Below are 14618 nucleotides of genomic sequence, written 5' to 3'. Positions count from 1 at the left end.
TTTTTAATTAAAATCATAAAACCTAAGAACAATAAACACTCTTAAACTTTTGCAGTTTGTTTTCCCTTTTCCATCATGTACAGTATATGGCTTTACTTTGTGATAAAACCCTGAACATATTTCTTGATTTCAGTGTTGAAGGACAATTTTCTACGAGTCTGGATATTGCCCTGTACTCCATTCTTTCTTCTTTCCTTCCCTCCCTCCCTCCCTCCCTCCCTCCCTCCCTCACTATTCCCTCCCTCCCTTCTTTCTTTTTTCCTCTTTTTTTTATTAAGTATTTATTGCTTGTATATATTGTATATAGTTATTGTACTTTTTATCATTTATTTATTTATTTATTTTTCTATTATCAGATTGATACAGTATAAATTCTTATCCTAATAGTGAAATGTTTCATTGAGGTTTGCCCAGTAATTGAGTAAAACCAAAACTTATTATAAGCCACAGTCATCCTAGGGCTCCCCCTGCTAAATAGCCTCCCTGGTTCTGTGGGTTGCAGTCTGATTGTTCTTTGCTTTATATCTAGAATCCTCTTTTTTCCCTCTGACTGTATCTCAGGTATCCCAGGCTAGCCTCAGCTTACTCTGTTGCCAAAGATGACCTTGAACTTCTGTTTGGTTTGTTTTTATTTTTGGAGACAGGGTTTCTTTGTGTAGCCCTGGCTGTCCCAGAAATCCAGTTGTAGATCAGGCTGACCTTGAACTCACAGTCACAGAGTCCTGCCTGCCTCTGCCTCCCGTTTGTTGGGATTAAAGGCGTGTGTCACCACGCCTGGCAACCTTGAATTTCTGATCCTCCTGCTTTTCCTTCCTGGGGATAACAGTTGTGTATAAGCACTCCCAGTTCTATTTGGTGCTTGTGATCAAGCCTAGGCTTTGTGCATGCTACATCACGAGCTCACGGACATCTTTCAAGAGGAGGGACTGACTGCGTTTATTACAGGTGGTCTTTGTATGGGTTTATGAATAACAGCCTTGAAAAACGAACGGTCTCTCGTGCTCGCTTCGGCAGCACATATACTAAAATTGGAACGATACGGAGAAGATGAGCATGGCCCCTGCGCAAGGATGACACTCGAATTCGTGAAGCGTTCCATATTAAAAAAGAAAAGAAAAGAAGAACGGTCTCTCCAGAGCAAAGAACAGCTATACCTGTTCATATATGGAATGAGAATGGCTCTCAGAGGCACATATGTTTGAATGCTTGGTCCCCAGTTAATCGAACTATTTGGGAAGGATTAGGAGCGGTGGCCTTTTTAGATGAGGACTGTCACTAGGAGTGGGCTTTGAGATTTCCAAGCCCACACCAAGCCCAGTCTCTCTCTCTCTGCCTGCAACTTGAAGATCAGTCATGAGCTCTCAGATACTTCTTTAGTACCATGCCTGCTGCCTGCGGCCATGCTCCCCACCATGATAGCCATGTACTAACTCTCTGAAACTGTAAGCAAGGTCCTAATTAAATGCTTTCTCTTATAAGTTGCGTTGGCCATGGTGTCTCTTCACAGCAATAGAACACTCACCATATACTATATTAAAGAATTAGGTTCCTTAGCTTAGGATTTCTTACCTGTTGCACAATACTGCATACCCAGCTGTCTACACTCATTTGCAATGCCCTGCATTACCCTATTGAAAGCAGGTGTTGGGGTGCCAATGCAAATGCTGATGCTACCTATAGAGTAAGGTAAAGCCCTCTATCCTTGACCCAGGAGCCTCACATTATCTAACAGCCGTCATTGAATTGTGGCATGCTAATTCATTAGCCAGTGTTGATATTCACAATCACACTGACTGTATTTAGAGTCACTTGGGAAACAAACCTCTGAACATATCTGTAAGTCCCTATCCAATGATGTCTAATAGAAAAAGGAAGACTTATCCAGAATGGGAGTGGCACCATTGCACAGGCTGAAACTCCAGGATGAATAACAAGTTAAGGACATAGTGAGATCGTGTGCTGATATTTTATTTGGGCTTTGATAAATAAATCTTGCCTGGAGATCAGGGGGGAAAGGCCAGCCATTTTAAGAAAACAAAGTCAGGCAACACACGCCCTTAATCCAATCACTTATCAGGCAGAGTATCTGTGTGTTCAAGGCCCTACTAGGGAACAGAGCCAAACATGGTGACACATGCCTTTAATCCCAGTACCAACCATAGAGACCTGGAGGTCTATACAGACAGGCAATGACAAACAAGTAAGGTAGCTGGGCTAAGAACCAATGAGAGGGCAGAAAAGCAAGGCAAATAAAGGCATGGGTAGACAGGAAATAGCTCACATTTGGAAGCTGCAGAGTTGGTGAGGTAAGGTTGGCTGGTGGCTATCCCTATTTCCTTGATCTCTAAGGCTTTCACCCCATATGGGGCTCCATGTTTCTTTTTTCTTTTTTTTTTTCTTTTTTTTGCTTTTTCGAGACAGGGTTTCTCTTGTGTAGCTTTGCGCCTTTCCTGGAACTCGCTTTGGAGACCAGGCTGGCCTCGAACTCACAGAGATCCGCCTGCCTCTGCCTCCTGAGTGCTGGGATTAAAGGCGTGGGCCACCACCGCCCGGCTTCCATGTTTCTTATGTAATAAAACCATTTACGCCGGGCGGTGGTGGCGCACGCCTTTAATCCCAGCACTCAGGAGGCAGAGGCAGGTGGATCTCTGTGAGTTTGAGGCCAGCCTGGTCTACAGAGCTAGTCCAGGACAGGTTCCAAAGTTACAGAGAAACCCTGTCTTGAAAAACAAAAAACAAACAAATAAACAAAAAACCCCAAAAACAAACAAACAAAAAAGACCATTTAGATATTCATCTACAAAGGCACTTGCCCCCAAACCTGACAACATGATTTACATCCTTGGGATGCACAGATGGAATAGAATGGACTCTTACAAGTTGTCTTCTGACCTCCACATGTATGCCTTATGTATATGTATATGGGCACTGACACACACACACATACACACAAATAAATGTTTAAGGGGGAAAAAAGAAGGGGCTGGAGAGACTGCTCGCAGATGAAGAGCACCTGTGGACACCTGTATACACATGCCACACACATAGACACAAAATAGGAAATGATAAAAATAAATCTAAAAAAAAAAGAGGAGGAGAAGAAGAAGTAGCATACCAGTATTCATCTCTCTCTGCTTCCTGACAGCAGATTTGATGTGACCTGCCCCCTAATGCTCCTGATGCTATGCCTCGCCCACCACAATGGACTGTACCCTTGAACCGGAGGTTAGAATAAACCCATCCTGCCGGGCGGTAGTGGCGCACGCCTTTAATCCCAGCACTCGGGAGGCAGAGGCAGGCGGATCTCTGTGAGTTCGAGGCCAGCCTGGTCTCCAAAGCAAGTTCCAGGAAAGGCGCAAAGCTACACAGAGAAACCCTGTTTCTGAAAACAAAACAAAAAAAACCCAAAAAACAAAAAACCATCTTTCCTTGGATTACTTCTGTCGGGTGTTTTATCACAACATGAAGAAAAATAACCAATATAGACAATGAGGAGGCAAAGTTCAGATCATTCATGGATCTTGACAAGAAGTTATATGTTGTATGGGGACAAAGATTCTTCTTTCTGTCATTTCTTGAGAGAGTTTTTGCAACATATGCACTAGATTTAAAAAAAAATAGGTAGCATATCACAATGATAAAGAACACAGACTCTGCAGCTGGGCTGTCTTAGTTTAATCCTGGGTAGGGCCTTCTTTTAGTTTCTGTTCCACCAGAAATTGACTCTGAGTCAAGACTGTGACGGCAGCAATCTTAGAAATCACTGTTACACAGTGAGACAGTAAGGAGAATAGAGATGGCTCAGTGGTTAAGAACACTGTCTGCTCTTACAGAGGGCCAAGGTTCGGTTCCCAGCACCCACATGGCATCTCACAACCTCCTGTAATTCCAATTCCAGGGCTTCTGATGCCGTCTTCTAGCCTCTATAGGCACGGCCTCCACACACATGGTACACATATATGCATATATGCAAAAAACACCCATATAGATAAAATATAAATAAATAAGTCTTTTTTTTTAAAATGAGAGGAATAGATGAAAGTGAATAAATGATGAATTTTCAAGGAAGTTATAATGGTGGATATTCAGCTTAATTCTACTCAAGAACTCTTGGTGGCCAATATAAAATGAGAACTTTAGAGCTGTCTTACCGGAGGGTGAAGAAACTGGGAGATGGTATACCAGCTCCCACATATCATTGGTTGAGGGCTCCTGGGGTGGATAGGTTTTGATTCTAGCCCTGAACTCTGACCAGTCTTGCATAGCATAAAGATGGTTGCAACAGGCCTTGGCAGTTAGAAGTGAAAACTGGGTATTTATCACATGGATAAAGCCTGAAGAAATAATAATAGGCACACTTACAGACTTGGCTACATATTTCCTCTTATGGTTTATTTTTAGGATATTATTCGAGGCTGTTTAATGTTCCAATTTCCTCATCTGTAGAACGGAAATAATAATAGTACCATTACCGTTACATAAGGTTGGTAAAAGAAAGGCATATTGAAATAGTGGAAAGGACATAAAACAGGCCACAGAGTTTAACAAGAACTTAGTAAATGCGGGCCATTATTACAAAAGAGTACCCCATTTATTCCCTGCTTGATATCTGCTGTGTACTATTCTCTGACAGGAGAGTTTGACTTTTTTTTTTTTTTTTTTTTTTTTTTTTTTTTTGGTTTTTCGAGACAGGGTTTCTCTGTGTAGCTTTGCGCCTTTCCTGGATCTCACTTGGTAGTCCAGGCTGGCCTCGAACTCACAAAGATCCGCCTGGCTCTGCCTCCCGAGTGCTGGGATTAAAGGCGTGCGCCACCACCGCCCGGCGAGAGTTTGACTTTTAATCATGACATTTTATTTTACTAAATGTCTGTGATGGACTCTTGGAGATTCACGGTGTATTTATGTTTGACATGTGTCAAGGGGCAACTTTGGCTGCCACCTGGGAAGCACCAGGGATGATGTATTTAAAGCTTATTCCTATTTAAATTTCCTTAGAGAATTGATGGGGCTAAGCACTTCTGAACTCTCTAATTTAAAGATTTACTGCTCTTCCAGTGAAACTAATTAAAACTTATTTGAAGTATCAGTAACATAGTCTCCATTTTTCCTTCTAAAACGTGAATGAGAATATAAAAGAGAAGCGTGTTTATTCATTTCTTAAAATTGTTTGTTTATGGCTGCTTTGCCTATATGTATGTCTATTCATCAAATGTCCACAGAGGCCAGAAGTGAGTGTCTGATCCTTTGGGACTGGAGTCATAGATGGTTGCGAGCCACCCTGTGGGTGCTGGAAATTGAACCCAGGTCCTCCGAAAGAGCAGCCAGTGCTCTTAACTCCTGAGCCATTTCTCCAGCCCCTGAGAAGTGTGTTTTGAATACAGTTTTCTAGCATTATATAATATCTGTGTCAGACTCCCGTGAATCCATGTGATGTTAACTACGGAATTCACCCAAATGCTCCGGACTTTTAAAAAAGGCTACTTAACTTTAGATTAGGATAAATTCGTACAGTTAGCCAGACAGCCCTGGTAGGAAATCACCAAGCGTTTGTAAACTATGCATAAATTAAATCCAAAGTTTTATCGCTTTTGAGCATTTCAAATGTCCTTTTAGTGTGTATGTGAGTATAAAATAACATGATAGCAACAACAGATGTTTCAAGTAGTCTTTTGGTGACTCTAAGTGATTAATAAAAATAATGCAGCAGTAGTAACCGATTTGAGTTCTGTGTCTTCACCCTTTGTCAGCTCCCCTCTGGAGAGACTAGCCTGAGCAACCTCAGGAGCCTAAGGGCCTCCCAGCGTCGTTGAAGACCCCTGCCTCAAATCAGGCTAGGAAACTGGTACACTAGGGACAGTGGCACGGTCCCAGCTCAGGGTGCATCAGCATAACAGAGCAGCCATAACCCATCCCTCCTCCATACCCAGGGTCTGAGCCTACACCCTAATCACCCCATGTTCCATGAAATCTCATCTCTTCTGGACACACTCTGAAGCAAAACAGAGCTTATCTCACAACATAAATCACTCTCCTTTTATTCCATTTCCCAAAGGCCCCATTGTTTTCGGGGGGGGGGGGGGACGGCCTGAAATATAACATTTAAAATATCTATTTCTACCAAATGATTAATGGTGATAATGATTCCAGTACAGTGTCTGGTGTATAAAACATCTGGTGTATAAAACATTTGGAGACTATAAAACATCTGGTGATCTTTGCAGGACATATATATTCTAACAGGGACAACTTGGAGTTCTTCCTTTTTTCTTTTTCTTTTTTTTTTTTCCATACAGTGTTTCTCTGTGTAGCTTTGGAGCCTGTCCTGGAACTCGCCCTGTAGACCAGGCTGGCCTTGAACTCACAAGGATCCTCCTGCCTCTGCCTCCCAAGTGCTGGGATTAAAGGAATGTGCCACTACGCCCAGCCTTGGAGTTATTTCTTAAACCACGGAGAATGACACCAGACGTTAAAGGCTCCACCCTAGGATAGAGTTGTGTTTGGGAGCATGTTACCCATTTATATCTATTTTAAAATCAATGACTTAAAAAAAGGTAGTTGTGCCGGGCGGTGGTGGCGCACGCCTTTAATCCCAGCACTCGGGAGGCAGAGCCAGGCGGATCTCTGTGAGTTCGAGGCCAGCCTGGGCTACCAAGTGAGTTCCAGGAAAAGGCGCAAAGCTACACAGAGAAACCCTGTCTCGAAAAACCAAAAAAAAAAAAAAAAAAAAAAGGTAGTTGTTATTTTATATGTATGGGTGTTTTGCCTGCATGTATGTTTATGTTCTACATGTGTGTTGGATGCCAGAAGAGAGCATTAGATTCCCTAAAAACTGCAGTTATAAATAGCTAAAAGCTGCTGTGTGGGTGTTGGGAATTGAACTCAGTTCTTCTGGAAGAGCAGCCAGTACTCTTAACCACCGTCATCTCTCTACCCTCCTTCTTTATAACTTTGCACCCTCTTGGATTCAATGCATGTGGCTTACTGGGCCCAGTCTTATGGGGCAAATCTGATGTTATAGAAGTTTTCCTGGAATCCAAGCCATTGGTAATTCCAGGCTTGTCAAAGACGCTGACTGTTTCTGGGCATGAGTACAAGCCCTAAGAAGAAAGATCAGTTACATGTTTTCTTTAGTAACGACATGAGTTAAATAATGTACCCTCAGATTAAATGTGTCACCTATTCAACCGAGTTCTTCCTTTGATGCTTTTTATATGAAGTATAAAAACTGGGGAATGTTAACAGCTGCCAAGCTGCCAAACATTACGCTTACACATTCTACATGCTGAGCAAGCATGTCCCTCCGTTTGCCTGACCTAACTGTACTCCCTTCTTGAGAACCTGTTTCCATTGTGTCTAGTAAGTGGGCAGCAAACCGTATGGCAACACACTGTTGATTACAGCGACCTGGTGGAGACGTGATAGACAAATGAAGGAGAAAGAAGGCGAAATAAAACCAGGCGAGGGGGTGGAGCTTGAGAGGGAGTTCAGTCTGTAAAACATTTGCTATACAAGCATGGGGCCAATGTCTAAGCCAGGCACAATGGTACCTTCTTGTCATCTCAGCACTGGAGAGACGGAAGATGGGCAGATCCCTGGGCTATTGGTCAGCTGGCACAGCCTGATGAACAAGCCCCAGGCAGGGAGACCCTGACTCAAAGAAGAAGGTGGATGGTAGATGAGGAAGAGAGAGATACCTGAAGTTGTCTGCGGTCCTCCCCAGAACGCCCACACAAGGACACACCCATATATAGGCACACCCACTTAAGACACATCCACAACAGGCATCCCCCATCCCTCCCCTGCACATCCACAAAAATAGGTAGCAAGACGGTGATCACGTATGTGGCTCTGGTGAGTGGAGAAGTACTAACACACATCTCATTTTGTATGTTTGAGACACATTTGTGTAGAGCAGGTTGCCTTGGAGTTTGCCAATCAACATGCAGAGTGCTCGGGTTACAGATGAACACCATCACACCACCTATACAGCTTGACTCTAGGGAGCTTTACAATTTCTTCTAGTTTGAGAGTGGCCCAGATGTGCTTCCTGCCTGTGAAATAAGTAAATAGGTAATCTGCTTAACATAGACCACTGATTCCCACAAGAGCACGATGCAAAAAAATATAACATGTGAGCCACTAAAGTAATTTTTTTTTTTTTTTTTTTTTTTAAAGACAAGGTCTAACTATGTAGTTTGGCTGTTCTGGAATTCACAGAAATCAGCCTGCCTCTCCCTCCTGAGTGTTCGGATTAAAAGCTGTGTGCCACCATATCTGGCTTACTTATACAATGTAAAGTTTTCTAGAAAGCCGTGTTAAAGAAGGAAGAGAAATAGTTGAAATAATTTTAAATAATATAATTTATCTCAATATATCAACAATGTTATTTCAATATGCAATTTAAAATTGTTAAGGTATTTGCATTCTCATTTCTATGGTAAATCCTCAAGTCTGATGTGCATTTTACATTACAGCACATCCTCAATTTAAAAAAAAAAAAAAAAAAAAAAAACACATCCCACATGCTCAATTACTACCTGTGGTTGGTAACTACTTTACGGAGAAAAGTTGATGAAAACCAGGTGTGCTAGCAGGAAGTTCATTTCCTGGTTGTCTTTTGTTTTGAAGCATGGTCTTTTACTTTTATTTATTTATTTATTTATTTATTATTGGTTTTTCGAGACAGGGTTTCTCTATGTAGCTTTGTGCCTTTCCTGGAACTCACTTGGTAGCCCAGGCTGGCCTCGAACTCACAGAGATCCGCCTGGCTCTGCCTCCCAAGTGCTGGGATTAAAGGCGTGGGCCACCACCGCCTGGCTCTTACTTTTATTTTTTATTTATTTATTTTTAATGCCGAATGCTGTTTATTGAAGGAGGGAAGAGGTCTTAAATACAGACTTACAGCACAGTGGGAGAACCCGGGAGGGCAGAAGTTCACTACGGATGTTTTACAATCTTGCATCTAAGCTGTTAACGCCCACCTGGTTGTCTTGTATCCAGCATGTCCATGCATGTTAATCAGATTTTCACCACTGTGATAAATACTTACAAGAGAAACTTACAAAGAGGAAAGACTTTTTTATTTCATTTTATTTATTTGTTTTTTGTTTACTTTTGGCTTTTTCAAGACATGGTTTCTCTGTGTAGCTTTGGAGCCTGTCCTGGAACTTCCTCTGTAGACCAGGCTGGCCTCAAACTCACAGGATCTGCCTGTCTCTGCCTCCCAACGCTGGGATTAAAGGCGTGCGCCACCCCCCAAGGGAAAGACTTGTTTTGATTCATGGTTTCAGCCCATGGTTTTCTCACTCACTGCTTCATGCTCAAGGTGACACAGAATCCTGATGATGCATTCCCGTGGCAAAGAAGAGTTGCTCACTTTAAAGCAGCTAGGTAACACAGAAAGAGACAGAGGAGGGCCTAGGACAACATGTACCCCCAACAGCGTGCCTCCCCTGCCCATGACCTCTCTAATCCAAACAGGCACTCACCTCTGAAAGCTTTGGAACTTCCCAATAAAATACCATCAAATCATGACTCCATCCGTGAGTTAGTCTATTGGTTAAGTCAGAGCCTTCATGATCCAAGCAGCTCTCAGTGAATGGATCCACCAGCTGAGGACCAAGGCTTTTAGGTGGACATTTCATAGTCAGACCCTAATACCAGGTGACTAATGCCATGCCAATAACAGGAGAGTCCAGGCTATTTGTGACACTTCCAAAATAGCCTGCTTAAGAATCAGCTTGGCTGCTTTACTCTCTTTGTCCCTTTCTACCAGCTTGACAGGAAGGACACACGAGCCTTCAAAGCCATGTGTGACAGATGGCACAAAAAAGGAGGAGAACATATCCTCTGAATCATCATTTGGAGGATAGCCTACTATTCATTTTGTATATTAAGCAAGAAATAATTCTCCTTTCTTTAAAAAAAGTATTTTTTATATCTTTGTTCAGCTTTTAGCCTACCCAAATTAATATACCTATCTTTTCATATATTGCAATTAAAAGTCTTTTTCTGTTTCTGGTACTGGTACGCTGGACACTGTGCACAAGCAGGTGCAGGCTCAAGGATACAAACACCACATAAAGGCATCCTCAGTGCTATCTGCCTTTTTATGTTTCATCACCAAATAATACATCTGTGTGTATTTTAATTCAGGCATGCTTAGGCTACAGATTTTACCAGGAAAAAAATAAAACTCTTTAAAACAAATCAAGTTAAAAATATGAATAAACTATTATATAAAACGCTTATAAGGGAGTTGGAGATACAGATCAGTAGTTGAGTATTTGCCTAGCAAATACAAGATTCTAGGTTCATTTCCTGGCACTGACTGAAAAAATTAAACAAAAGGAAATAACAGTGCAAACTCCTTCAAAACTGGAGTTAGGGCTTGTGAGATGGATCAGTGGGTAAAGGCGTTTGCCACCAAGCCTGGTAACCTACACTCGCTCTCCAGAATCTGGCAGAAGACTGGAGAGAACCAACACAATGTGTCCTCTGACCACCACATGTATGCACAGGTGCGCTGCACACACACCCACACACACAAATAAATAAGTAAATAAATTGTAAGCAACTCTTTCAAAAAACAAAGGCGAAGATTCACACCTTTGACTTGTTTGGCAATCAGTTCTTGTAGGTGACATCAAAGACCCAGGTAGCAGAGGACAAAAAAGAAAAAGAGATAAATTGAACTTGTATATATTTTGTAGTTGGTGGTGTTGTTGCTGTTGTTCATCAAAAGACACTTTCCACAGGGCAAAAGGCAACCTACAGAATGTAAGAAAATAGCTGGTAAGAAAAGAAATGGCCAGAATGTATCGAGGACTCCTAACCCTCAAAAACAACTAAGTGAGCAACCTGACTCACAAATGGGGAGAGTGCTTAAATCGACATTTCTCTACAGAAGAGAGACACATGGCTGATAAACACATGCAAAGATGCTCATGCCGTTAATCTGTGGGGAAATTCAAAACACAACCATATACAGACGCCATTAGGATGGCTATTACACACAAACAGGCGTCACTGAAAACAGCAACTGCTGGGAAAGGAGATGAAGAAACTGGAACCCTTCCGCGCTGTTGGTAGGAATGTAAAACTTTGTCGCTGTAAAAGCAAGCAGTTTGGCAGTTCCTCCAAAGTGTGAAGTGGATTTACCATGGGACCCAGCAGTTCTAGCTCTACCTCAAACGACTGAAAGCAAGATCTTGGAAGACGTGTGTGTGTGTGTGTGTGTGTGTGTGTGTGTGTGTGTGTGTGTGTGTGTGTATACCTTACCATGTTTGTAGAACCATTAGTGTCAAAAGCTAAAGCATGGAAGCCACCCAGAGTCCATTGCAGACGAATGGCTGAGGTAAATGTGGCAAATATAAACAATGGAATGTGGATCAGCTGTGGAAAAAAAAAAGGAAATTCTGAGATACTGTGCACTATGAATAAACCTCGAGGACAATATTCTAAATGAAATAAGCCAGCTGCAAAAGAACCAACCCTGTGGCTCCACTTATATGAGGTACTTGGCATAGTGAAATTCATACAGACAGGATGCAAAATTTGGTTTGTACCAAGGGCCTGGGAAGAAGAAACAGAGAGTTATTGTTTAATGAGTCCAGGCTTTCAAATTTACAATATGAAAAGATTTTTGGAGATGGATGGTGGCAATGGTTACTCAGCAATATGGATGCATTTAATACCACTGAACCACACATTTAGGAATCATTAAGAAGGTAAATTTTATTCTGTGTATGTTCTAATCTGAGCCTTCAGAATCCTAAAATGTTTGGTTGGTAAACATGTAATCCATTACTGCCAAGAAATTTTCAACCTCAGTATAGCTAAAATAAGGAAAAAAAAATAGTTCTACAGTGGCATAATGATTAAATAAGATTTTTTTTCATATGTTAATATAACTATGGTAGATTAGTAAGGCCCCAGGGCACTATATTAACTCCGGTGAGATCCCTGTAGGCGATACATCTATTTTCATGGAAGGAGATTTGGAAGCATAAAGTTAAATAACTTTTGAAGGTCGTTTGCCCAGTACTCTGTAGTAGAATTTTCCACCTTCTGCATGGACACAGAGACTGATACCACTGCTATACAATGCAGGATAGTTCCCAGCGTTATCTGGTCTCTATCCATTAGTGCCTTTCCCCATTAAGCTTTGTAAACAGAGGGCACCTAACATGCCGGTGAAATCATTCCAGGTTGAGAACCCTCCCCTAACACAAGCAGATTACTAATCCAAGCCTCTTTATGTGGGGGTAGTGATTGGGAGACATCAAGAATAGGAAAGTAGACAGGTCACTAGCAATAGAGCCTATATAGCAAGGCAAGGATCTACCCAGCTGGGATAGATTTCAAAATGTATCATGAACAACTTGTCTGCTGAGTGGGTGTGCTGGCTGGTCTTATGTCAACTTGACACACAAACTAGAGTTCTCTGAAAGGAGGGGACCTTCATTGAGGAAATACCTCCCTAAGATCTGGCTATAAGGCATTTTCTTCATCAGTGATTGATGGGAGCGGGCCCAGCCCATATCAGGTGGTTCCACCTCTGGATTGCTGATCCTGGATTCTATACGAAAGCAGGCTGAGCAAGCTATAAGAAGCAAACCCGTAAGCCACACTACTCCATGGTCTCTACATCAGCTCCTGCCTCCAGGTTCCTAGCCTGTTTGAGTTCCTGTCCTGACTTCCTTGAAGATGAACAGTGATAAGGAAGTGTAAGCCAAATAAACTCTTTGCACCTCAACCTGATTTTTGGTCATGGTGTTGCAGCAATAGAAACCCTAACTAAAACAGTGGGCTAACTTTTTTTTTAAGGCAAAGTTGAATGATTATAAGTGACAGAAACTCTCTCCAATTCATCCTAGTTGAAAGGGAGTTTATTTTTAGGCTACAGCACTCTCTTGTTAATGAGGCACAGTTGGGAAAGAATATGCAAACTGGAGAAGCTGCCATAGACAAGAGTAGCCTTTCAGTGGCTGCTGGACCCTTCCATGCAAGGTTTTGCAAATACACTCTTTCTGTTCCACAAACCTCTTTGCTATCTCTTGGCATCTGATCCTACATATGTGTGTTTTATACTTGACTTGAGCTTGCTTTGGTATTCACTCAACACCTAGAGGAGCTTTTTACATAGGTTCCCAGATTCTCAGAGAAGAATCAGATTGGTCAACTATAGATTCCAAATGACTCATTCTAGGAGACCAGGAATGAGTCCTTATGATAAAAAGCTTTCTTTTGTCAGCCCTGATGGGGTGGGGTGAGTGATGGCACTTCTCAGAAAACGGAATTTAGGAGGATATATCTCCCCAAACACAGTTAATATGTAGCCTTTGGATAGGGGTATGGCATGGGAGCAATTAACTATTAGAAAAATAAGTAGTGTAAATAAATGTATTTTATATACATTGAGTAAATTCCTCAAATTAATTAGACCCCAAAGTTCAAGCATCATTATATAAACTTGATTTATAGAAGCTCAAGTTACATAAAGATAACCAGGCAATGAGACTAGAAATATGAACTGGTAGTTAACTGCCAAGGGCATTAAATGTAAGTTGAAACATTTAGATCTTTATAACCAGAAAAAGAGCTTGCTTAGTAAGACACTAAAGAAAATAGACCTCCTATTATTTTAATTCTCAAAAAAAAATTGTTAGTAGATCATTTTTAATTAAACCTTTTAAAAGTTAAATTATAATTATACCACTTTCCTCTTCCCTGTCCTCCCTCTAAACCGTCCCCTCACTTCCTCTAAAACTGATGGCCTCTTCTTCTTCTTATATACACACAGACATAGACAAATATATATATTTATAAATACAGCTTCTCAGCTTCCAGAGTCTGTCCAGTGTGGCTTGTATGACTATGACTTCAGGGCTGGCAACTTTGTGTTGGATAACCAATTAAGAGGTTCATCCTTGGGAGAGGCTAATTCCTTCTTTTCCCGGTAGATCCCTTCTTAGAAACACATTGAAGTAGCAAGCTAAGGCACCTGTAGTCATTTCACTATAACTACAATCAAGCACATTAATCAGGATTTTTCTGTGGGCCAACAACAGTTTGAAGCAATAACTGTTTGCGTGAATGTGTAGAGTAAGTGAACCAGTATTTCATCCACCATTAAAAATGCTTCGGCTGTGAAGAAAAATGGAATCATAAAAATTTCAGGAAATTGGATGGATCTGAAAAGTATAATATTAAGCAAAGTAAGCCAAGTTCAGAAAAACAAAACCTGCGGGCTCTCCCTCGTCTACTGATCCTAACCTATAATGCTTGTGTGTGTGTGTGTGTGTGATTAAAGTCTAAACAGGAGGGACCAAGAGAGAAAGAAAATAAGTGATGAGGAGGGATGAGGAGTGGGTAAGACAGATGAATGTCAAAGAGGAAAAGAATCTGCAGGGGAGGCTGTGAGGCAGGAACAGAGGCAGCAGAGGGTGAGGGTGGTGACAGAGAATCATAAAGACCCACTTTGGTAGAATATTTCACAAAAGCATCAAACACATTAGATGCTGCCTAAAAAAATATAGATAATTTTCAAAGAGAGAGAGAGAGAGAGAAAGATCTGTCCTCCAAATTTACCCATGAGACTCTTCTAACAGAGTTAA

The 14618-nt window shown here is 41.5% G+C and overlaps 1 non-coding gene across 1 annotated transcript; it reads left to right on the top strand.

The window, feature by feature from the left end:
* The first annotated feature begins 998 nt into the window (after positions 1 to 998).
* On the top strand, positions 999 to 1105 carry LOC121822178 (U6 spliceosomal RNA). Its single transcript, XR_006063192.1, has one exon. It is a non-coding gene; the product is annotated as a U6 spliceosomal RNA (small nuclear RNA).
* Positions 1106 to 14618: the final 13513 nt, after the last annotated feature.

This window comes from Peromyscus maniculatus, chromosome 13, assembly GCF_049852395.1.
Source record: "Peromyscus maniculatus bairdii isolate BWxNUB_F1_BW_parent chromosome 13, HU_Pman_BW_mat_3.1, whole genome shotgun sequence".
NCBI lineage: Eukaryota > Metazoa > Chordata > Mammalia > Rodentia > Cricetidae > Peromyscus > Peromyscus maniculatus.
This window is presented reverse-complemented; position numbering and strand designations above follow the sequence as displayed.